Consider the following 26,457-nt stretch of genomic DNA (forward strand, 5'->3'; position numbering starts at 1 on the left):
TTTTTGGTACAATGACTCTGTATACTTCTTCCAACTTCTTTTAATGCTTCCTGAATCATTCAATATTCTGCTCATAGAATCCTTAAACATTGCAACTCAGGGCTTGAATTTATTATTTAGTTCTTTCAGCTTAAGAAATGTTGAGCGAATTTGGCCCTTTTGATTTTCAGACTCCAGCTCCTTGCACAATTCATTACAGTATTTTGCCTTGTCTTCCTGAGCAGCCCCTTGAAATCTTCTATTTGGCTCCTTAACTTCTTGATTTCTTCCATTTTCTTCAGCTTCTCAGCATTCTAGTGCAATATTCAGAGTCTCTTCTGACATCCATTTTGGTCTTTTCTCCTCCTCTTCCTCCTCCTTCTTCTTCATGACTTTGCATTCTTCCTGAATGATATTCTTGATATCGTCCTACATCTTATCTTGTCTTTGTGCGTTAGTGTTGAAGGCCTCAAGCCTATTACTGAGTTGGTTTTTAAATTCATGGGAAATAGACTCAAGGTCAACTTTTGATTCCCATGGATATGATTTAACCTCTTTAGTTTTAATTTGAACTTGCATATGAGCAGTTGATGGTCTGTTTCACAATCAACACTTGGCTTAGTTTTCACTTCTCCAATGGTTCCTTCCAGAGATGTAATCAATCTGATGCCTGTGCATCCCATCAGGTGAAATCCATAAAAGTAAAATTGTTTTTATTTTTGTTGATTGCTGTTGAGTCAAGCATGACTCAAAGAGACTCTATGAATAAAAGACCTAATGCCTTTCTATAAGTTTCTCCAAGTCAATAGAGTTTTCATAGGCATGTGGTTTAGGAAGTGGATTCTAGTCCTGTTTCCAAACCTGTTCTACAACTGGGAGCTCCACCAAACACTGTCCATATCAGTAAACCCTCATGGTATTTGATACCCCAATACCACAGGTTCAGCATCACAGCAAACCCAGATTACCTCAGTACAGTAAATTGACAAGCAGTGATATACAAAGTAAAAGAATGTTCCTCTACAATATAGCAACACTAGTATCACTTCAGTGGTTAAGTGTAGTCAAGCCAAATATATAGCAACCCTATAAACAGAAGTCATGAACTCTGTTCTATAATTAATGCCATTGTTTTATGTTTATGAAGTTTATAGAGTTACCAGAGGCATCTGGCATAGGAAGTGAATGCCACTCCTTCTTCCAGACCTGAATCAATCTGTAAGCTCCTCCGAACAATGTCAATGATGGGTAACCGTCATGATATTTGACACAGTTATGGCACAGTGATTGGCAAATCCAAGTTATTCTGTATAGCAAATAGACAAATGACGGTGGTACCACTTAAAGAATGTTCATTCTCATATTAATAAGTAAAGCATGAGGTCCGTAAACCAAGACTTTCCTTACGTGACCTCATCAAGACAGGAGAAACTGGACTTGTAGAACGGAGCCACACAGCACAGCAACCTCCATGGCCAGCGGTGCAGACTCCCCTGTCGTTACAGAATTTTAAAGTTACATCCAGCAAATGCTGTTGACTGTGCTCATTGACACAAACCAAACATCATCAAAGAACATAGCTTTCAGTATTGATTTCATTACCAATAAGCCAAGCCAAACACAGACCAAACTCAAACCAAGACTCCTTACATGACCCATCAATGAAATAGTGGAGGGAGCTTTATTTTTAAAAGTTTCTTAGATAATTCCAATGTATATCCAGACTTAACAAACCATTAATTTAAGAGTATTTTACAAGTCAATAATGATCAAAGTACATGTAATTAACTCACTGGAAAGAATGAATATGTAATGTTAGGGCTAATTTAACTGAGTGTAACATTCTAGAGTACTGGTTACGTAGTGGATAAAGTAGTGAGGTGCTAACCAGAGTGGTAAAAGTGGTAGACCAAACCCATCCACCATTCCACAGGAGGGAGATTCAGCAGTCTCCTTCTGTAAAGTTTCATAGTTTTCAACACCCTGGAAGGACAGCTCTACTCTGTTTTATGAGTTAGAGGTGACTTGATGATGGTGGATTTGGTTCTACATTGACTTACACTGTCCTTTGAATCCTTGGATGAGGTAAATGTTTAACACACTTGTTGCTAGGATGGTATTTGAGATCACTCAGTGGCTCATGGGATAAAATGCCTGGTAGTCTTCTGGAAACCATCCATTAAACGTCCTAAAGAACACAGTTCTACTATGACACTCATAAAATCAACAGAAGTCAGAACTGACTTAAATGCAAATGAAATAACATTCTAAGTTAATGGTGCTCTTTTATCATCACATTAAATATGCTAGAGGTCCTTGTCTTCTGACCTGCATAATGTCTGACTAGAAGTTAATAACTTGGTTTTTCATGAAATCATATAGTTTTGTAGTATTTTTAGCTGCTTTAAAGGGTTAAGAAGAAAGATGTCAATGTAAAGACCAGCATGTGCCTGAGTGGCTTTCCAGACACACATACTCTCTTGGATGTTCTTAAAACGGACCTGGAGATTTGACTTTCTGGATTTGCATGATTTTGTGGGATTTCCTGGGTCAAGTGAATAATAAGCATTTTGGGAGATCACATGAAGCTGCTCACCGAAAGAGTCATGGATATGCTTTGAAAATAACAATACAGTTAAAACTATAGAAGACTTTCATAGATAGATCTTTTGAAATGAATAAGAAGCATCACTTTTGTGCTAAAAGTTGGGTCAGGAGAAAGATTCTCTGAATTAAGAATAAAATCCCAATCCTTCATTCTCAAAAAGAGTACTGTACTTTTATCCAAAGTTAGACAATTTCTCATTCTTCTTAGTTTCTTGTTATTAATTGCATTTTAAGTTATTGTCTATAGTTTTGAGACAATGGAATCTATGAAAGCTCTATAAGAAATTGGACTGGGGGTATTATATAACAGTAAAAATTTTTTACCTTTCAAAGAGAAAAGCAAACTGGGAGGGAGGGGTGGACGGGAGGAAAATGTACAGTAATGAATGAATGAAAATCCAAAGTTTCTATAAACTTTCATTAAAATGAAATTAAATTTTTAAAAAAAGAAATTATATAGTACTCTTCCCTCTCAAATGATCCTGTCTCAATAGGTACATGTCAGAGAATTCTATTATTTGGCCACAAGGAGGCAGTCTTGTTAGCATGATGTCGTGTCCCCATTTGGTGACACTTTTCTATTGCATTCTTCGGGCTATCTCATTTGACACCTTAGAACAGCTGCCAAGTCCATTTTTGGTCTCCCTAAACAAGGCTGTCACTCACAGAGCATCCCCTTCCCTCAGTTGGGAATGGAGGTTAATGACTTTGGAAATGGGAAGCAGAGCAACCACCAAAAAGACTTTTAATACCAGGAGAATTATAGGGGAATAATTGAACCAAATAAAATAAGAATATAAATAGACCGTATTACAAGCTGCATTTGCTAAAAGGTTGCATATCAGTTGAAGCTTTGTGTTACCTAGAAAGAGCAATAAAAAGAAATAAAATAGATTGAAAATGGTTACCCTTGAGAAGTTATTTCTGACTTTTTGGCAGGATTCCCCAGTGGCTGCTGATGCCCATATAGTGTGTCTCTTTCTTACTTTCTTTTCAACTTCAATTCTACTTTACAAGTAATACTTCTGATAGTTTTCCCCCTTCTTTTTCTCTTCCCTTAGAGTGTCTTTGATTTATCATTTAGTTTAGTGGTTAAAAAAATGAGACAGCCTTTGCATCTGGGGAAATGCTGACATTTTTAGGCTTCTGATAGGTGGCCTTTTAAGGTCAAGTACTCTAAAAGGAATCGTGAGCATTTTTCTTTTCTTTTCTTTTTTGGATAGACTCTTTCCAATCTGAATAAGAAGGTACTGGAAATGCAAATTTGATGAGAAAAGGAGGACGTTTAAGAAAGAAACACAACTGTGTGGCACATAATCCTGTAGTCCATGAGATAGAAATGTGAGTGATTTTTGCATCAAGATTCTCTAGCAGCTAAAATTCAGGCATGCTGGAGTTTGGGTTTCAGTTATCAGATGTAACCACTAGAGAGACTGATACAGAAATGAGTTCTATTAGGAAACAGGCTTTTTCTGCTTCCTGATGGAAAGGTGGCAGTAGATGCTGTGGTTTCCTCTAGACTCAGGGAGACAATACTAATGGTATCCTCTTTTTCTCCCCAATCAAGCAACACATTTGTTTATGGCATATATGTCCAAGCTTATCTTTAAGTGTACTTCCCGAAGTCTCTCAAGCACTACCACCTTGGTAAGTTTGACATCTAAGTTTGCTTCTAATTTTCCAGTGGAGCTTCTGGTGGATTTGAACTGTGCACTTTTGGGATTGTAGTGCAGCTTCTTGCCACTAAGCCACCAGAGCCCTTACCCCATCCTTTTGATCTCTGATATGCTTGAGTCCACTGTTACAGTCTCTGTGTCATTCCATCTCATTGTGGATCTTCCCTCTTTCTCTGATCCTTTACCTTTTCCAATCTGATTTCCAGTCTTTTTCCAAGGACTGGCCTCTCCTGACAACATGTACAAAGTAAGTGAGACAAAGTTTCACTATCCTTGCCTCAAAGGAGCATCCTGATTACCCTTCCTCCAAGACAGACTGTTTGTCCTTTTAGCAGTCTGTGGAATAATTAGTATTCTTCTCCAACACTACAACTCAAAGGCATCAATTTTTTTTTCTCTGTCATCTTTATTTATTGTTCAACTTTCAGATGCATATGAACCAATTGAAAATATCGTGGCTTGGGTCTGATGCATCTTTAAACTGACATCTTTTCTGTTTAGTAGTCTTAAGAAGTCTGTCAGTGCTGATTTTGCCAATGAAATATGTCTTTTGATTTCATAACTGCTGCGACCATTGGTGTTGATTGTGGATCCAAGTAAAATAAAATCAATGACAACATTGGTCTTTTCTCCATCTATCATGATGTTGCCTATTGGTCCAATGGTGAGGATTTTTGTTTCCTTGATGTTGACATATAATCTCTGAAAAATAATAGATGCCTTTGAGTTGTGGTGCTGGAGAAGAATCTTGAATATACCATGGACTGCCAAGAAAACAAATAGATCTGTCTTAGTGATGATGAAACCAAGTTTCTCCTTGGAGGCTAGGATTTTGAAGCTTCATCTCATGTACTTTGGGCTCTTGGCCAGGAGGGGCTGAGTCTTGGAGAAGGACCTCATGCTTGGAAGGGTGGAGGGACAGTGCAGGATAAGAAGAACCTGTGAGATGGATTGATACAGTAACTGGGGCATTGGGGGAAGGTGTGTCGGAGTCAGTGAGACTGGCTCAGGACAGGACAGGCTTCGGAGGTGCTGTACATAGGGTTGCTATGTGTCGCAGAAAACGTGATAGCACATAACAACAACATTTGATTTTCTGTAAATATTTAAGTCGTCTTTACTTTCTGTATATTATATATATATATATATATATATGTACTCTGCATCACAGAAGTTCTAACTACCTTTTTTTTTCATTTTTTTTTTCATTTTTAAAGCTTTATTGAATAGTGGACAATTTTCGAGACCTGTTTTCCCCCTTTTTTGTTCTTATAAATTTTAATGAAAGTTTACAGAGACTGAGGATTTCCATTCATTCATTGTTGCACTTTTCTCCCTGCCGACCCCTCCCTCCATGCAATTAGTTCTTCTCTTTGAAAAGTAAGAGAAAAATTCTTTCATTGTTACACAATTTCTCCCTCCAAGTTCACTCCACTAAGCAGCCTTCATTCTTGACTCCTGTCATGACAATAATACCTAATCACGAGACCTTCTAAGAGTATTTTATTTGTGCTTTTGTTGTTCCCCCCTCCCTTGGGTTCATTAGATTAAACTCAGCATAATTTAGAATGTCATTAGCTTCACAAATAGCTAAATTATATGATCTATTTATATAGTTTCAACATATACAACTACTGATAAGAAATTAAAGAAACAAAAACAAACCCTTTGTTGTCAAGTCTATTTTACTCATAGCAACTCTGTAGGAGAGAGAGCTCCAGGGAATTTTCATGCCTAAAAATTAATTCAGTGTGTAGCCTGTATTCATCAACTTTATGTTGTTTCTAAACCCCCTTTATACTATTGGGCCAGTAAACATTTTGAATATTCTGCCGACGTATTCTGAAATAGTACGAAGACTATGAAGAAGTTAATAACTGAAGGATGTAACAAATGAAATAATCTCCATGTTCAAACTCTAACCCCAGGATATACAGATACATTTCTCTGCTCTCTTGAAGTATCTGGTGATAATTGCTAGACTGACAATAACTTGGCTTTGTGTATTCTTAAAAAATATCTTCCTTTCATTAGCTTCATGTCCCTCTTGCTTACTCTGTGCGTCTCGTTCTCTGTGTTCTTGCCCTTTGTTCTTTTCTCTTCGGGCCAACTAAATCAGCTGCAGGCTTGTAAACAGATATCTTGGTTAAAACTCAGTGCAATTAGATGAAATAAAATCCTCAACACTCCTGATTTCTGCTTTTCTCTTCAAACTGTGTGAGATTGATTAAATTGTACACTTGACATGTATACTCTTGAAACAGAAGTATGTTTAATGAGATGCAGAAATCTAATAAAATTCTTCCCTTTATTTTAACTGAACTATGTGTATAAATAATAAACTTTATGAAAAAGGTATATATATATGAATTATTATGAAACAAAAGAATAGGCTGCCACTAGCCATATAAAGAGGTGGAATTGCTGGCACCCCGTAGCACCTCCCATTGCTCTTTGTCAGTCATAACTCGTTCACTGCTCACAAGTTAACCACTATTCTGACTTTTATGGTAATGACTTCCTTGTTTTTCTCCACAATTTCACCACCTAGGTATATATGCCCCCAAACTGTCTGTTTACTTTTAGCATTGTATATATTTAGGTGAAAAGTGTTTGGATCTTCCTTTGTATCAACCAGCTCCTTGGCGGGGAACAGACAAGACAATCAAACCACACTACTAATACTCATTGCCTGTGAGCTGCAACCAACTCATGGTTGACTCTCCAGTGGGTTTTCAGAGACTGTAAATTGCCTGCAGGGAGGTTGCCCTTCTTCCTTCAAAGGAATGACTGGTTGATTCCGAGGTGCACCTTTGGGTGAGCAACACCACTCCTCACTGATTACACCACTAGGGAGATTCAAAAGGGGGCTTTAAATTACTCCTATCTGACCCTCCATTGGGATTCTGAGATTGTAACTTGCATGGGAAAAGATTGCCATCCCACAGAGCAGCTGGTGGATTCAAACTACACGCTTTTGGTTTGGAAGTAAAATTTCTTAGCAATTATTCTTCATTAATTATATTATCACACATATAAAGGTGCGGATTTGAAAGAGTTCTCCAAAGAGACTCTTTAGAATTTGTGATCAGGATTAAAGTAAGTAAACCAGGAATGTGAAAATATCCTAAATTTAGCAAAAGCAGAGAGGAACAGAGAGCCTTTACTGTTCTGAGACATGAAGCAGAAACAGATGAAGCAACATTTATGAGAACTGCGGGCTCACCATTGCTGTAGGAGAGATCTACTTATTGGAGATGGAGATGAGACCTTGTGAAGAGGAAGGCAGTCCTTGTCCTGGCAGAGAGGGTGCCAAAGATTCACTCCAAATGCTGCCCTCACTTCTCCTGCCCTCTCTTCTGGACCCCAAACAAAAGCCGTTGAAGCATAGACTCTGATCAGGCTCCCCAGGCACAGAGATGGACAGAGAAAGTAGAGAATAAATTTGGATGAATCGAACATGTCCTGAATGGATTTCTTGATATGAATCGTTGCATATGTATGTATTTTATTCATTTTCATGGATATACAGGGCTACCTATAAGGGAGGTCTGGTAGCCTAGTGGCAAGAAGCTACCCTGTAATCCTTAAAGCACGCAGTTTGCAGCTACCACCTGCTCCAGAGAAGAAGAATGGGCAATCTCCCCCCATGCAGTTAACTGATTTTGAAAATCCAGCAGAGGGTCAGCTATGGGTCAGTTCTGACTCTATAGGACACAACAACATAGAAATAGAAAGGACAGTTATGGAATAGCATGTGAGGTTCAAATCCTGGTGACTTCATGGGAGAAATACAGGAAATCTCCTCTAGCTAAGATTTACAATCTTGGAAATCCAATGGAAATTTGTTATGGATTTGAAATCAACACCAAGGCAGTGATTTTTTTGTTTTTCTTTTTTGTGTGTGCTTTAACATAAGAATATATCCTTATTTATCCATATCATTGTTAATGGACATGCTTATTTTATGCTTTCACAACTAACATGTCTACGGAGGCATGTGGGTACATAATTCCTAGAAAATAGAGCATATAAGTGCTAAACTTTATTGAAAAGTCAAACATGTTTTGTAGCGATATTATACCAGTTTATTATCCACAAGAAGTTCCTGATACTTCTGTGGCTCCACAGCCTTTTAAAGATTAGGTGTTTTCAATCTTTTACATTTTAGCTATGGCAGACATCATTGTCTGTCATATATTGTTCTAAAGCTGAGCATACAAACTAAGACAGGCTAGGAAGAAGGACTGGCCATCCACTTCTGAAATAAGAGGACTTCAAAACCCTAAGTCTCACAAGTGTTTAGAAGAGGCCGTGGCACTAGAGACATTATTACCAATGGAAGATGGATCTTGGTTGAGCAAAGAGTACCAGAGGAGTGTATCTGTGTTTCACTGACTTCACAAAAGCATTTGACTGTGTGGATCACAGCAAATTGTGGCTAACCTTGAGAAGGATAAGAATTACAGAACATTTGATTGCATGCAAGTGAAACCTACACTTGTACATGGAAGCAGCAGTCAGACAGAGCAAGAAAACACTGCATTGTTTAAAATCAGGAAAGGAATGCATCAGGGATGCATTCTGTCTCCATACCTTTTAAATCTGTATGTGGAACAGATCATTCAGGAGGCTGGATTTTATGAAGAGGAATGTGGCATGAGAACTGGAGGAAGGTTTATCAACAGCCTGTGTTATGCAGATGTACAACCATGCTTGCTGAAATGGAGTAGAACCTGAAGTATTTGTTGCAGAAAGTCAAGGACTGTAGTCTTCAATATAGATTGAGGTTTAACATAAAGAAGACAAAGATTCTTAATCACTATACCAAGATGCAGCAAGCATTATGATAGATGGAGAAGATTGAAGTTGTTAACAATTTCAGTCTGCTTGGCTCCACAATCAACACTCTTAGCACTAGCAGTCAAGAAATAAAAAGTACAAATTGCACTGGGGAAGTCTACTGTCAGAGAAGTTACCAACGTGCTAAAGAGCAATGATAACATCCTAGAGACTAAGGTGCGCCTGATCTAGGACATTGTCTTCTCAGTTATTTGCTATACATCAGAGAGCTCAACAATGATTAAGGGTGATAGAAAAATAATTGATCATTTGAGTTGTGGTGCTGGAGAAGAATCTTGAACATACCATGGACCACCAAGAAAACAAATAGTTCTGTTCTGAAGAGGGTGAAAATAAGTTTTTTTTGTTTGTTTGTTTGTGGCTTTTTTTGTTTGTTTGTTTGTTTTTAGGCAAGGATTTCAAAGCTCTGTCTCACATATTTTGGGCATGTGTCCAGAAGGGACAAGTCCTTAGAGAAAAACATCATGCAAGGAAGGGTAGAGGAACAGCAGAGGATAGGGAGACCCCAGATGAGATGAACTGATACAGTAACTGCAGTAATGGAGGTTGATGTGTCAGAGTCAGTGAGACTGTCTCAGGATAGGGCAGACTTCAAAGCTGTTGTATACAGAGTCACTAAGAGTTGCCACCTAAACAGGAAGTGGTCTGAGGCCTGGCTATTTAGATGGTAGACAGTTCAGATTTGAGTGTGAGTCTGTTGTCTTGTCACCATCTTACTCTCCATCAAGACATGTCTTAAGGATCACTCTCTTATGCTCTTTAATAGTAAAGAAAGTAAAAAAAAAAAATAAACACATGGACTTCCCTTCTTGTTCACAGTTCTCTCTCCCACATTCAGTACCAACGTATTAGACTATGTTTAGTGAAAATCCTAGACCATTCCCATTTGTTAATTTCCACTTTGGAGTATTGTATGACTATTTACTTGAAAGTTAACATTATCAAAGGACCTTGAATTAGTATTTGCTGTCCTTGTGGCCATTATTAGTATTTTCAAGCAGTGTTTTTGCCAGTGGACTCAAGGAGAATTTCTATTGAAAAAGGAATGACCTCAAATTTACTTTTCTCAATACCTTGCTCTCAATTTTCTTCCACCTGAAAAGGCAGAAGCAATTATGAAAGACAGTGTTAAGGAATTTTACACTTTTAAAAAAATTTCGCTTCTTACTTTCTTACTGTTTTTAATAAAATGCTGAAGTCTTCAGATGAGAAGACTGTTCTCTGGGCCTTGAGCTTGTCCTTGTTTTCCTGTGTGCTTATCTGTATGTTATTTCTAGGTGATAAATGCTAATTATCACAGAAAAATGTTTCCTTAACAAAATATCCCCATAAAAAGGACCTTTTAGTAAGAGATAAAGAATTTACTTGGTTTCTTTTAACCTACACTTGTCAAAAGTTTTGAGTTTTTTTGGTAGGATAATTCCCTTTTCAAAGTTCACTTTAAGTCTTCCTTGTTGACTTGAATATGTTTTTAAAGACATTCAATTGGAAAAACCTAGAACCAAAACAGGGGAGCCCTGGTGACCTAATGTTTAGACATTTGGTTTGAATCCACCAGTTACTTCATGAACCAACTGCTCTGTGGGAGAAGAATGAGGCATCTGCTTCTGTAAAGATTTAAAACCATGAAAATCCTATAAAGAAATTCTAGTTTGTTTTATATGATTAGTCTAAGGCAGATTGGATAAAAAAATGAGTTTGGTATTCTGGTTTAGAACCAAAGCATTGTTTCTTTTTCTGAAGAGTTAAAAACAGGACTATTTTCTTTCTCTCTTCATGTACTATCCCATAGCTCATCCAGTGTCTTCCATCTTTTCCTGTAGACAGTCATCAAGAGATGTCTTAGAAATACAAGTTATCAATCCCATGGCTTCTTCATCTTGTAAAACCATTTTGCTCATTCCTGGTGGTCCAGTGGTTAAACATTCAGCCGCTAACAGAAAGGTCACTGGTTCAAACCCACTCAGAGGTTCCTTGGGAGGAAAGACCTGGTGATACTCTTGCAAAGATTCAGTCCAGGGAACCATATGAGATGCTTCTCTTTTGCTATATATGGTCTTTCTGAGTTGGAATTGACTTAGTGGCACATACAATAACAGCAGCAGTCTTTTGAAGGGTATGTAAGAAAAGACAATCTGGGAAGATCGCCATGTCACAGTTTTCCAATTGAGACGTTGGCAGATCCACATAATATACTTCCTCATGTTATGTTTGAAAAGACAGTCTGAAATTGTTGCCTCAGAGTTGAAAATAGAGGACTAGACATAATTAGGTCAAACACTGAATCCAGTGTCTTTTTATTTAGATTTGCTTCTTTTGACATGTGCCAACCAGAGCCAACAGTCTATGCATTTATCTCGCTACTGACCCCCATGGAAAGGCTTGAGCCTTTGCTTATCTATTACTAAAAGGAGTCACAATGATATTAACACCCACATCTCAATCTTGTAAGGTTCCAACTCTTGGTTTAAAGACAATTTAGTCATATTTCTAAATATATTTTAGTATATTTAGTATACTCCCCCCTCAAGTCTTCTTTGTTAAATACTCCCCCCTCAAGTCTTCCTTGTTAATTTTTGAAACTCTTCAGAAGGCTTATGTATTCCCAGCTAATTTTGATCATTGTTCATTGCTGTTCCTGGCAGAGGGAGGATGTTCTACGACTCACATATATCCTTAGTCCTACAATCTTACCTTGTTTGGAATGTTGTCCTTTCCTCTCAGAATTGGTTATAATGTCACAATAACTGCTGAAAACAAGCATCTTAAGAGCCTGATGTCACTTTGCCACATCTGTAGGGCCAGAAGTTTGTAAACACACTCTTAAAAGAAAAAAGAAAACCTTTTGTTCTTGGTATGCATCAACACGAGCTATGGCTGACGCTAAATGTTCTGACTTATTTTAATCTGGTAATAAGCTTTTGGCCAAGCAGCTCTAATTAAGAATTTGCTGGCTTCATGGAGGATCTCAGCCAATTTTTTCACACAGACGTGATACTAGGAGAGGACAGGTTTCTTCTCTCTGAGTGGTATTTGGTTAAAGCCTGAAATTGTAAAAATTCTTAGTGGTTCTAAACACAAGCTTGTTGCCAGCAACTCAACTTGTACTTATTATTGTCCCTAAAGGACAAAGAAGAACTACCTCAGAGGCCATCTAAGGCTGCCAAACTTTAAGGAAGCAAACTGATACATCTTTTCCCCACATGGAGCATCTGGTGAGTTGGAACACTTTATGTAAGCATACAGACATTTAACAATTGCACCACCAGGATTTTTTTTTTTAGTAGTTGTTATTCTCACCTCTGGGCCAATTAGCAGCACCATGATAGATGGAGAAGAGATTGAGGTTGGTAACAATTACAGCTTGAACTTCTGGCAGTTCCCCATCTATGTACTGTTGTAGCTGTTTTTGAATGAGTTTCAGCGATATTTTGCTTTCATGTGATACACTATTGGAGTAGAGATCCTTAAATTAATTAATTTAGTTAAGTTGATAAGTTACCATGACGTCTCCACCCAAGGCACTCACATTTTCTAGTGTGCATGAGTGGAAGTGTGGCTGTTTCAGAGGCTTAACCATGTGAAGCTTGCGGATGGGATGGGGATAAAAGAAATGCTAGGACCTTTGATTAGAAGAAAGCATGTGCTTTAACGAGTGTCACTTTTCATTAAACTATTTGTCTACATCTCAAAATACTTTATTTCATGCCTTTCATTATAGTCTCAGGATTGCACCATATGCTATTTTTAAAAGGTCACACAAGATCACAGGGCAGCGTTTGTCCAGAGATAAAATTCAGGTGGCAAGAAGAAAGAGGTTGGAGGGATGAATGGGACCAAAACCATACAGCGATAGTGGGAAGAGTCAATATGGGGTGTGTAATCAATGGCATAAAACAAAATACCGACAGTTGAATGTAATGTCAATCTGCTTTGTAAGTTTCCATTAAAATTATAATAAATAGTGGAAAAGGAAGACAAACCAAAACAACGGCTTCGTTTTTGCAGACTGTACTTATGGGGATAGCTACTGCCCTATCTTATCCCCCATCTTGTCCACTTTCTGGGCTACTTTTCTATATTCAGAACAAACCTATTTCTCAAGTTTAGTGCCTCATCTAACTTTTAGAAGTTTTACTCATGAAGGTAATAGATTCTTAGTCTTTTTTTAATGTCATGGACTTCTTTGCCATTCTAAAACCAGTAAACTTAAGGATAAAGTGTTTAAAAGCATAACAAACTACATAATTGCAAGTATGTGTGTGTATATATATATATAATTTTAAACATTTAATAACATCACCAGGTGATTATTTAAAAATGAAATACCAGTTCCAATGTGATGATAAAATGATATTTTGAATTAACTGCAAAATTGTAATATTATATAAAAATATGTGTGATTTCTCCTGGTGACAAAAATCACACATTCTGCTAACAGTATGTTATTGAGGGAATGCTACATGATATTCAGAAACTAGTGAAAATAAAAATGTATGTTTTTTCTCATCCAAGTTCATGTTGTTTTGTGCCCTTGAGTTGATTTCAATTCATAGAGATCCTATAGGACCACATGAAACTGCCCCATAGAGTGTTCTAGGCTGTAAATTTTACTAAAGCTGTTTGCCAGATCTTTACTTTCATAGCGTGACTAGTGAGCTCAAACGGCCCACTTTCTTTTTTGTTATTGTTGTTCCCTTGACAGTTCATGATATAGTCATTAGTTTTTTGAACCAACATCACAATTCGAAGGCATCAGTTTTTCATTATTCATTGCCCAACTTTCACATGTGTATATTGTTGATGCTAGGTGCCATCAAATTGACTATAACTTATAGAAACCTACAAACAACAGATAGAAACACTATTTTGCACCATCCTCACAATTTCCCCTTTGCTGTTGTAGTCACTGTATCAGTCCATTTCATTGAACATGTCCCTCTCTTTTGCTAACTCTCTACTTTGGTCAGCACACAATCTCTTAACCACTGCACCTCCTGGACTTTTTACCCAATTTTAATGACGTACTCTGTGTAGAAAGCTCATAAGTCCTTTCTCTAACAACGTCTCCCTCCCTGAACAAGGTCTTGAATAAAGCCATCACATTTCATCATGATGTCCTAGGTCCTTTAAGAATTTCTTTTTCATTTTCCCCTTCCAAAGTGGTTGTACCATTTAAAAAAAAAATTTATTAATTTTAATGAACATTTACATAGATTTGGGATTTCCATTCATTCATTGTTGCATATCTTTAAGAATTTCTGGCCCCTGTTTCACACAGAACTCAAGGAACAATGAGACTCAGTGCAACAGGGAGAGAGGTCAGCATCTATTTCTCTTATCAGCAGCTTTTCACCCAGTCACGTTTTCTGCTGACTTTTAGGCATTTTAGTGCTTCTCTCAGATCTGTTGGGTTGATAGACACAGTTCCATTGTCCCTTACATAAAGCCTGACTCTTAACCAAGCAAACCTCTCGGTGTTTTCTCACCTCTCCTTACAATTTCTCATCTTTGTGCCTTGGTGTGCCAGTTTATATCCTCAAAGTCCCCTTTCCCTCATTTTCTCTCAACAAATTCTGGATCTTGACTCCAAGTGGTTTGCTTCATCTCTTTTCTCTAATTCGTTTTCACATCATAATGACTGAACAAAGTCAGTCACCGGAGGGCAAATAGTGTATATTCCTACTGATACAGATGATCCAGAACAGGCAAAAGCAAAGAGAACAGAGTTCTCTCTCAGACGCGAGAAAAAGAGAAAAGTGAGGATGTTTTGCTTAATGAATTGCTGTTGAGAGCAATGAAAAAACTTGGAAACAGTGGAGATTGCACAACATTGTGACCAGAATTAATGTCTCTGAATTTTATACATAAAAATAGTTGATGCAAACCAGCAGAGGCACAGCCAGAGCAGCCGCTGCCTGCGCCTTCTCCTGCCCACCATTCACCAGCCCCAGAGGTCTCTTTCCCCCTCCTTTCTCCACCCGCTCCACCTACTGGCTGCCCACCTCGCCTTCCCTATTGTCCCACCCGCCCCTATTGTCCCCTTTCCCCTCTCAGTTGCCTTACACACCTCTGGTTTTGTCTTTCATCCCCACCTGTGACCAAAGACTTGACCACTCAAAGCCCAGCTCCTCAGAACACTTGACATGAATGCTGGTGTGATGAAAGGTGGATTAAATGGCACTCTCACCATCCAGCTACTTATGCATGGAAAGGAATTTGGCAGTGTCTTTGGAAACAAAGGAATCCATTAAGAGATGGTGTGAAGATCAACATCTCAGAAGGGAATTGTCCTGAGAGAATTCTCGCTGGACCCACTAATGCCTTCTTTAAAGATGGCGTCTTTGCTATGATCATCGACAAACTGGAAGAGGATATCAGCAGTTTTATAGCACAGCTGCCAGTAGACCCCCAGTAGCCCTGAGACGAGTCAGGGTAGCTTTCTCATTGGAAAAGGTGGTAACAAGATCAAGGAAATATGAGACAGTGCAGGGGCTCAGGTCCTCAGGTGACAGGGCAGATGCTCCCCTGTGGGAAGCCAAACTTGATACCAAATATTATATGAAAACCTTTGTTCAGGAATTGAAGAAATTACAAATACATAAGTTAGGATTTCTCTTGTGGCAGATCCTAGAAGGTGAGCTGTTCCTTCCCTGCAAAACAGGAAACAGCAAGGGGCCCCCTACAGATGGAGTGTTACTTCTGTGAAAACAGGAAATGGCAAGGGGCCCCATACAGAGGGAGTGTTACTTCCTGGGCTGGAATTCACCCTGAGGCATCAAGGTTTTAAATAGATTGGCTTCATTTGCATTCCATTTTTTGTAATTTACTTCCTGTCAGTTTTGAATAAAAAGACAGAGAAGCTGGGCTTGTGGTCTTCAGTCGAGAACTGCCGACCCTCTGTTTTATGCTCTCTGCTCTATCTCATTCCTGGCTGTCCGTCTCTTTATTAATAATTATAAAATTATTCTATTCTTTGGAACCCTCGGTCTGCAACACTCCCCAACTCAACTGAGCTGTGAATCACATCACTATTGCTGGCCTTGGACAATCCACTATTGAGTGTGTCAAACAGCTCCGTGTGGTCATGTTGGTGTTCCACCTCCTGAAGGTGGTAACCATCCTGCACCAGACCAAGGTCTCAGTTGTCTGGTCATCTTTTCAGGTGGTCAGGACAGGCACAGCACAGGCAGGGACAGTGCGAGCTTTCTTCACACCACGAGGCCATGTGCCTCAACCCTGACCTGGAGAGACCACCTCTAGGGGCCTATACCATTCAAGGCCAGTAAGCCATTCCACAGCCTGATTTCACCAAGCTGCATCAGTTGGCAATGCCACAGACTCATTTTCCCATGATGCATAGCAACACCAGACTCAGTGGCATTGAATCCGGCTCTCCAGAGGTGAAAGGATATTGGGCAGGTTTGGATGCATCTCTCTACTCATGAGTTTACCATTCCAAATGATTTGATTGGCTGCATAATCGGGCGTCAAGGCTTCAGAATTAATGAGATCTGTCAGATGTCTGGGGCACACAGATCAAAACCTCGAACCCAGTGGAAGGATGTACTGGTAGGCGTGTTACCATCACTGGATCTGCTGCCAGCATCAGCCTGGCTTAGTGTCTAATTAATAGCAGGCTTTCCTTGGAGACAGGTGGCCTGGGGAGCAGCTGCAACAGTGCAGATTCATCCATAATCCCTTTCTGTTGTTCAGCACCACCCATGATCCAATGGTGTCAGCGATTCTAGGTTTTAAATAGTTTGTGAATTTTCAGTTTCTACATCCACTCATGGTTTTTTAATTAAAGAACTTTTATTCCTTTATCTGTCTAGCAGTTGATGCTGAGATCTACAGTTAGTTTTATAAGCTTCTCCCTGTTTTTTGTTTAGTTTGTTTTTTCTTCTCATGAAATTTTCTTGTTTGTCATGGATATGTAAAAATGGAATATTAATATATTTTAGTTTAGTGTAGAAATGTCAGGAATTAAAAAAAAATGGACTGGGGTTTTCCTTTGTGAATAAAAACTGGGGAAAAATAGTTAAAATGGGCAAATTTTGTTATGTGTATCTATTTTCTTGCAGTAAAATTTTGGACAAGTTTTTTTAAAAAAATTCAATAAAAAGTTACCATTTATGTTGTGAATATGTATTACTTTTATTATGAGGAAGAAATAATATTTCTTTTTATCTAGCATAGAAATTTTTTTTTCATAATCTATTCAAATGAAGCTGCCTGCTTAAAGACTGTCATGATCCTGTCAACAACCCAAAAGGGTATCTAACAATGCATTTTCATTGTTTCTTCATGTGCTTACCACAGTCTGTCTAGTGTTCATGTAAACACGTGGTGAAAAAATTTCTTACCTTTTCTTCTCTTCCAAATGGAAAGTTTTTTGAAACAAGGGTTCATGTAAACATCTATGACAGTATCATTCACATAATATTCCATTTTTATCATACTTGAATTTGCTAATTATTTAATAAAGAGCCTTATGTTGTTGTTGATTGCTGTCGAGTTGAGCAAAACTCAAAGTGATCCTATGAACAAAAGGCCTGAAGCGTTTCTATAACTTTCATTGTTTATCAAAGTTCATAGAGTTTCCAGAGGCATGTTGTTTAGGAAGGGGATGCTTCTTACATTTAATAAGGTATAATGACTCAGCTTTCAGCTTTTAACCAAAAGGTCTATGTTTGAAGCCACTAATGGCTCTGTGTGAAAATAAAACTTGGTGATTTGCTCCCCTAAGGAGTAAAACCCATTGTTATTTTTGTTGTTGTTATTTGCCATTGAGTCACCTGTGACTCATAGTGGCCCTTTGTACAACAGCCCTAAACCCTGCTCTATCTCATTGTCTGACACACCTACCCCCATTACCCTAGTCACTGAATCAATCTACCTCACAGAGGGTCTTCCTCTCTTGTGCTGTCCCTCCACCTTCCCAAGTCCCTCTCCAAAGACTGATCCCACCTTGCAATATTGTCCAAAGTATGTTAGCTGAAGTTTCAGAATCTTTGCCTCCAAGGAGCAGCCTGGTCTCACCCTCTCAAGGATGAACCTATTTCCCCATTACCACTGAGTTAATTCTAACTCATGACCCATCTAGGATAAAATGGAATTGCTCCATAGGATTTCCAAAGATGTAACTATTTACAGAAGTAGACTGCCACATCTTAGTCCTGCATTCCTAACTAGTGGGTTCAAACCACTGACCTTTGTTAGCAGTCAAGAACTTTAAACAACTAGGTCTCCTATCCATAAAGAAACCTACGAAACCCTATGAGGCAATTCTACTATGTCATATGTTGTTATGTGTCATCGAGTTGCCTGCCACTCAATGATTCTAAGCACAATAGCGCTGAACCCTGCCCTATCCTTGGCCAGTCTTGTTTAACTACCTCGAATATACCTACCCTCATTATTACAGTTACTGTCAGTCTATTGACTTCAGTGCCTTTCTCTCTTCCACTATCATTCCATCCTTCTGAGCAAGATGTCCTTTTCCAGACACTGGTGACTCCTGACAACATGCCCAGATTATGTCAGATAGAACTTCACAGTTCTTGCCTCCAAAGAGCAACTGAGCTTCACCTTTTCTAGAACAAACCTGTTTGTTCTATTGGCAATCTATGGTATGTTCAATAGCGATATCCAGCAACACAACTCAAAGACATCAATTCTGTCATCCTTAGTCATTATCCAGCTTTCTGATGCATAGCAAGGAATTGCAAAGAGCATGGAATGGATCAGGTGGACCACAGTCTCTAGACTGACATTGTTTCTCTTCAGACCTCTGGAAAGGTCCCTGACAGCAAACTTTCTCAATTCAATTTATCTTTTGATTTCCTGACTGCTGGTGCCAAGAGAGTTGATTGTGGATCTGAGCAAGCTTGTTAAAACCTCAATGTCTTTCCCATCTATCATAGTGCTGCCAATTGGCCCAGTGATGAGAATCTTTGTCTTCTCAATGTTGAGCTTCAATCCATATTGAATACTGCAGTCCTTGACCTTTTACCATTATAAATTGGAATCAGCAGCATGTAACAACACAAAAATTGCTTATGCTCTTCTGTAAGCACTAAAGGAGAAACAAAATAATCTGTGGCAACATTTGAATAAAAGAACAAATAACACTTTGGTTTAATTAATACAGAATTATCTTGAGAAAAGCCACTATTTATTGAAATAAGTAAAATTAAGAAGGGGAAGTTATGCTTTCCACTCATCTTTTTAATCATATTGGCCTCAGCCACTCTCCTAGCTTTATCCAACCAAAGTAGTTATTTTGGTTCTGCTAATCAGATAGGTCAAGTCATTGTTTGGGCTACATGTTAGGAAGGAAATACTTTCATCTTGCATACAAGTGGGGGTGCAAGGCTTGCCAGGACAATAACTATTAACAGTGGTGGTAGGAAGGCTAGAGCAGTGTGAGGAAGAACCAGGGGCTTTCACTTGTCCCCTGAGCCTAACTTGTGTTTGCTAATCTAACTTTCACCAGAGAATCATTGCTTTATGGGCATTAGATGCTTACCTAGCTATTATTTAAGTTTTACTTTGGTTCCTAGCATGCTGTTACATATATATTATTCAGTACAGATTTTTTCAAGGAGAATAGGCAAACAAGGCAGGAACGCTCTTTCCTAGGTTTCTGACCATAATGTTCATGAGTAAGAAATGGCTTGGCAGCAGTAGGTTTGGTCCACAATGCTACCGGAATGATGCCAAGATCCCATCTCTAACTGAAATACCGCAGGGAATGAGAACAAGAAGTTATTTCATTCTATTTATAATTGCAGCTGTATTTATTTGGATCTCAGAGCATCATGATAAGGCATCCGGTTTTACAATAGTGATGATAGGAAAAATTGTTTGCTGGCTCCACACTCTTATTGCAGTCTTGGATGAGATTTTGAGATGTATACAATGAGAGAGACACAAAAGACAGAAGCTTTGCATGGTGCCATTTCTCGCCCATGTCTTTGATGAAGGAGCACATGCTGTGCTTGCCAGGTGGGCTTGCTCTACCCTGAGGTGATGAGAAGAAACCTCCAGTGGAGCTGCAAGTTTGTCATTCAACTCTGCAGCTGGCAGCCACAGCATCATGGTATCTCGTGGTGCTTCCAGGTGACTCAGCTCTTGATGTGTTCCTAGTTTATATACAGTAAACTCCGTATTGCTCGTCAGTTCATATTTCCTTTTTCTGGAGCTATAACCTGGTTTTATAGTTACACTGGGCTATAAAATATATGGACAAGTATCTCACAGGAAAGAATGAATCTTACACAAAGAGATGTTGGACTTCGGCTCTTGGTTATGGGAAAGGTGACCTTTGCAATATGCTGCCTGATAGGAGCATCTTGGTTTGCTTGGGGTGTTTTAGACAACAGTCCAATTTGGTTATTTATACTAATGAAAGCTTTGGGACATAGAGCATCAGTCCAAACCTCTGAGAAACTGGATATGAAACATACTATCTGACTGCCAAGAGGGATGGAGACTAAATATAGAAGGTATGTGATAAAAAGACAGTAAAACTCTACTTACTAAAGGCTTGAGTGTGCTTATGTGGTTGGCAAGATTCTGCTCTTTTTACATCTTGACTCCAATTGAGGGGACGAATGAAGGATCCACGTTTGACATTTTCTAGGACTCTGCTCTGTGCTTTAAATTCAATTTTGTATTCTTTCCTTGTATTAAGCAATGAGTCTTGGGTTCTGTAAATCTTTCTGCTGAATCTAAGGGTGCTTTCTGGATTCCTTAGATCCTACAATTGATGTCAGAGATGAGAGTAATCTATGGTGGACAAATTAGAATTTTGTAAATAAATTAGTAGAAAATGAAAAAAAAAACAATATATTTGTCATTGTTATGTGCCATCAAGTCACCTCCAACTCATAGCGATCCTACACACAATAGCTTTGAAGCCTGACCTATGCTGAGCCAATCTTACTGTCTCTGACACATGGGGCTCTATTACCCCAGTCACTGTGTCAGTCTATCTCATCCAGGGTCTTCCTCTCTTGTGCTATCCCTTCATCCTTCCATGCATGATGTCCTTTCCCAAGGACTGGTCCCTCCAGGCAACATGTCCAAATTATATGAGATGGAACTTCAAAAACCCTTGCCTCTAAGGAGAAACTGGATTTCACCCTCTCCGGGAAAAACTTGTTTGTTCTCTTGGCAGTCCATGTTATGTTCAATATTCTTATCCAGCACACAATTCAAAGGTATCTATTCTTTTTCTGTCATCCTTTGTCATTGTCAAGCTCTCTGATGTAATCATGAAGATTATGACCTTCACCAAGCATACCTTACTCTCTAGACTGACATCAATGCTCTTCAATACTCTAGAAAGATCTCTAACAGCAGGTTTTTCCAATGCAATTAGTCTTTTGATTTCCTGAGTGCTGGTGCCAAGAGTGTTGAATGTTGAGCTGGGCAGGCTGAAATTGTTAACAATCTCAAACTCTTCACTGTCTATCATGAAACTATCTATTGGCCCAGTGGTGAGAATTTTTTTTAAGTGAAAATAAAGATAGTTTTATTAGAAAAGTTAAGTCGTAGAGAAGGAGACGAGTCATTTCTCCAAATGTAACAAGGTAGAGGAAACACATTGTGCCCTGTGTGTCACGGGTGAGCATAGCTGACTTGCTTTTGGTTTAGGTGTTCTACAGGCTGGAGATTGGGCCAACAGGATGATTTTGCTGAGTTCAGAAATTGATGGGTGGGTCTCACTCTGGTCCATTGTCCTTAACATCATTCATGTTCCTAAATAACCAGGCTGCTTTGGGGACACAAATGCCAGACCCTTAGATCTGAAGTCACTGGTTATTGGTTTTCATTGGGTAGTGCCTGGTCTCAGCCACTTTGTTTGAACCTTCTTTTCTTTTTTTTTAAATTTTATTTTATTTTTTAAATTTTTAGTTCCATTCATTCATGGTTGCACACTTACCCCCGCCCATCCCTCCCCCCAGTAAACTTTTCTCTTTGACAAGTAAAAAAAAAAAAAAAAAAAGTAAAAAAAATTCTTTTATTGTTATATAACCTTCCCCTTGTCCCAAACCACTCCACTATGCAGGTTTCATTCTGGACTCTTTTCATGTTTGTTTTCTTGATGTTAAGCTTCAATTTATATTGAAGACTGCAGTCCTTGACTTTCTGCAGAAGATACTTCAGGTCCTCCTTATACTCATTAGTTTCAGTGATCAAGGTTGTAGCATCTGTATAACACAGGTTGTTGATGAGTCTTCTTCCAATTCTGATGCCACATTACTCCTCATAAAACCTAGTTTCCCAAATGATCTGCATATAAATTGAAAAAGTACAGAGACAAGATGTATCCCTGATGCATTCCTTTGTTGATTTTGAACCATGCAATGTTTACTTGCTCTGTTCTGAGGGCTGCTTCCTAGTCCAAGTACAGGTTTTGCATGAGCATAGTCAAGTGTTTTGGGATTCCCATTCTTCTCAAGGTTATACACAATTTATTCTGATCCACACTTTGTATCGCCAATGAAACACATTTTTCTTGTACTCTCTGCTTTCAGCCAAGATCCATCTGACATTAGCTGTAATGTTCCTACTGCCATAGCCTCTTCTAAACTCAGCTTGCATGTCTGGTAGTTCTCTGCTAATATACAGTTCTAGTAGTTTTTGTATAATCTTCAACAAGGTTTTGCTTGTATGTGATATTAGTGAACCATTTGATAATTTCCTGATATTAGTGATACCATTTGATAATTTCCATACTCTGTTGGGTCTCCTTTTTTTTGGGATGGGGGTAAATACGGTTCTCTTCCAGTCAATTGTCCTCCAGATTTCTTGGAATAACCTGGGGAGCATGTCCAAGGCAGCATTTCTTTGTTGAAACATGTCAGTTAATATTTTATCAATTAATGGGGACCTGTTTTTGCCGATTTCCTCAGAGCACCTGAAAATTCCTCCATTAATACTATCGCTTCTGGATTGTATTCCATTTAATGAAATTTTTTGGTATCAGCCAATCCTTTTTGGTATAGTGACTCTCTCTCTATTCTTTCCATGTCTTTTTTTTTAATGCTTCCTGGATCATTCACCATTCTGTCAATAGCATCAAGCCTCTCGAGTCTTGAACTAGTTCTTCAGTTCCATCAGCTTAAGAATTGCTGAGAGCTTTTTGATTTCCTGACTTTAGCATTTTGCATATTTCATTATCATAGTTTGCTTTGTCTTTCTGAGCTGCTCTTTGAAATCTTTTGTTTGACTCCTTAACTTCTTTATTTCTTCCCTTTGCTTTGACTTCTTTACATTCTAATGCAATATCAAGAGTCTCTTCTGACATCCATCTGAATCTTTTATTTCTTCTTGGTCTTTGTAATGACTTTCACATTCTTCATGTATGATATTCTTGATATTCTTTCACAGCTATTCTGGTCTTTGTTCATTAGTGTTCAAGGCCTCAGATCAATTCCTAAGTGGTTTTTATATTCAAGTGGGGCAAACTCAAGATCAGATTTTGGTTCTTGAAGATTTATTTTAATTTTCTTTTCTAAAATTTTTAAAATTATGATTTTAATGAAACTTTATAAAAAATTGAATTTTTACTCACTGATTGTTGCATGGTTCCCCCCGTTCCCTTCTCCTTTCTCCAGTTAACTTTCTTTTTTAAAAAAAATATAATTTATTTTTGCCTGATTAGTTCCCTCCCTTTAGCCCCCACCTCCAGTCCTCTTTGCAATGTACATCATATTCTAGACCGTGTTGTTGTATGTATAATGCCTAATCATATATTCCTCTTAAATAATGCTTTCTTTCATCTGTTGCAATACTGTGTTCATGATCTAATCATTCTTACCCTATTCTTTCAGTCCCCCATGTCAGTTCTGCTTTGTAACAGTGGTGCTGAGTAGTGTCTTTTTGTGACTAAGATATTTCATTCAGCATAATGTCCTCCAAGTTCACTCATGTTGTGTAATATTTTATGAGTTCATTGTTTTTCAGTGCTACATAGTATTCCATTGTATTTTGTTCTCTAGCCATTTGTTTGTTTAAGGGCACTTAAGTTGCTTTCATTTCTTAGCTATTATAAATAATGCAGCAATAAACATGGTTGTGCTTGCATCTGTTTGGATAGAGGTTCTGGTTTCCTTAAGGAGTATTGTTAGTAGTGGCATTGTGGGATCAAATGGTCTTTCTATTTCCAGCTTTTTTAGAAAGCATCAACCCATCTTCCATAGTGATAGTACCATTTTACTCTCCCACCAGCAGTGAATAAAGATTCCAATCTCTCTACAACCTCACCAACATTTGTTGTTTGCTGCTCTGTTGAACTTTACTATTATTGCTTAAGTGAGATAATATCTCATAGTTGTTCTTATTTGCACCTCTCTGATAACAAGGGATTTTCAACATTTCTTCATGTATTTGTTTAACATGTGAGTGTCTTTTTTGGTGAAGTGTCTATTCATATCTTGGGCCCATTTTGTGGTTGAGTTGTTTACCTTTTTCTTGTTGAGATGTTGGAATATTCTATAAATTTTATATATAAGTCCGTTATCAGATATGTTATTAACAAAAATTTTCCCCCCAGTCTGTGGCTTTCCTTTATATCTTGTTGGAGTTTTTTGATGTGCATAGAGATTTGTTTCTTAGAAGGTCCCATTAATCTATTTTATTCTCTCCTGGTTGTATGTTTTCCAAGATGCTTGGAACTTTTTATTGTGGATTATAGCTTCTAGAGTACTTCTAAGCTTTTCTCTAATAAAGTTTATTGTCCTTAATTTTATTTACTCCACTTTGAATTGGTTTTTGTGTATTGAGTGAGTTGTAGGTCTTGCTGGAGTTTTCTACAGATAGTTTTCCAATTTTGCCAACACAATTTGTTAAAGAGACTTTCATTTCCTTACGTACCTATTTTTGTCTCCTTGTAAAACAATCAGTTGACCATAGATAGAAGAGCTGGTTTCTGGGTTCTCAATTCTGTTCCATTGATCAATGTGTCTGTCATTATACCAGTACCAAGCTGTCTTGACCACCATGGCTGTATAGTAGAGTTTGAGATTAGGGAGTGAAATGCCTCCTACATTGTTTCTCTTTTTCAGGAGTGCTTTACTTACTTGGCTTCTCTTTCCAATCCAGATGAAATTAGAAATTGCCTTTTCTATCTCGCTGAAGAACAGAATTGGTATTTGTGTTGGGATTATACTGAACTTGTAGATTGCCTTTGGTAGAATTGTAATTTTCACAATATTGAGTCTTCCTATCCATAAACAAGGTATATTCTTCCATTTCTCTAGGTCTTTTTTTGTTTCTTGTAGTAATGTTTTGTAATTTTCTTTGAATAGGTCTTTTGTGCCTCTAGGTAGATTTCCTCCCAAGTATTTAATCCTGTGATTAGTGATTGTAATGGATATTGTTTTTCTTAGCTCCTTTTCTGTATTCTTTGTCACGGTAGAGAAATCAAATTGATTTTTGTATGTTGATCTTGTATCCCGCTCCTTTGCTGAATTGGTCAAGTATGTCCAGTAGTTTTCTCACTGCGTCTTTAGGATTTTCTAAGTATACTATCATGTCATCTGCATATAAAGCTAGGTTTACCTCCTCTTTGCCAATTTGGATACCTGTTATTTCATTCTCTTGTCTTAGTGCTATCGCTAAGACTTCCAATACAATATTGAATAGGTGGGGAAATAATGAGCATCCTTATCTAGTTCCTGCTGTCAAAGGGAATGCCTTTAATGTCTCTCCACTGAGAATGATATTGGCTCTTGATTCTGTGTATATACTTTTTTCTATGTTGAGGAAATTCCCCTTTATTCCTATTATACTGAGTGCTTTAATCAGGAAAGGGTGTTGGATTTTGCCAGTCTTTTTCTTCATCATTTGATAGGATCATGTGGTTCTTGTTCTTTGCTTTGCTAATGTGATGAGTTACATTGATTGTTTTTCTTATGTTGAACCATCCTTGCATAACTGTTACGAATTCCACTTGGTCATGGTGAATTATTTTTTTTTATGTGTCATTGGATTCTAATGGCCATAATTTTATTCAGGATTTTTGCATCTATGTTCATGAGAGATATTGGTCTATAGTTTTCTATTTTGGTATTATCTTTACCTGACTTTGGTATGAAGGATGTGCTTGCTTCATAGAGATTTATTTTTATTTTCTTTAGCTTCAGCTTGAACTTTCATTGGTTTGTTTCACAATGAGCATGTGCCCTAGTCCTTATAGCTGATAATGAGCTTCTCCAGTGATTCTTTTGTTGTTGTTGTTATGTGCCGTCGAGTCGTTTCTGACTCATAGCGACCCTATGCACAACAGCTCTAAACCCTGCTCTGTCCTGCGCCAAAC

The 26,457-nt window shown here is 38.1% G+C and overlaps 1 pseudogene; it reads left to right on the forward strand.

Moving 5' to 3' along the window:
* The first annotated feature begins 15,244 nt into the window (after window positions 1–15,244).
* LOC102866366 lies at window positions 15,245–16,876 on the forward strand (annotated as a pseudogene).
* Window positions 16,877–26,457: the final 9,581 nt, after the last annotated feature.

Source organism: Elephantulus edwardii, unplaced genomic scaffold (assembly GCF_000299155.1).
Source record: "Elephantulus edwardii isolate Elephantulus edwardi_28Jun2011 unplaced genomic scaffold, EleEdw1.0 scaffold00124, whole genome shotgun sequence".
NCBI lineage: Eukaryota > Metazoa > Chordata > Mammalia > Macroscelidea > Macroscelididae > Elephantulus > Elephantulus edwardii.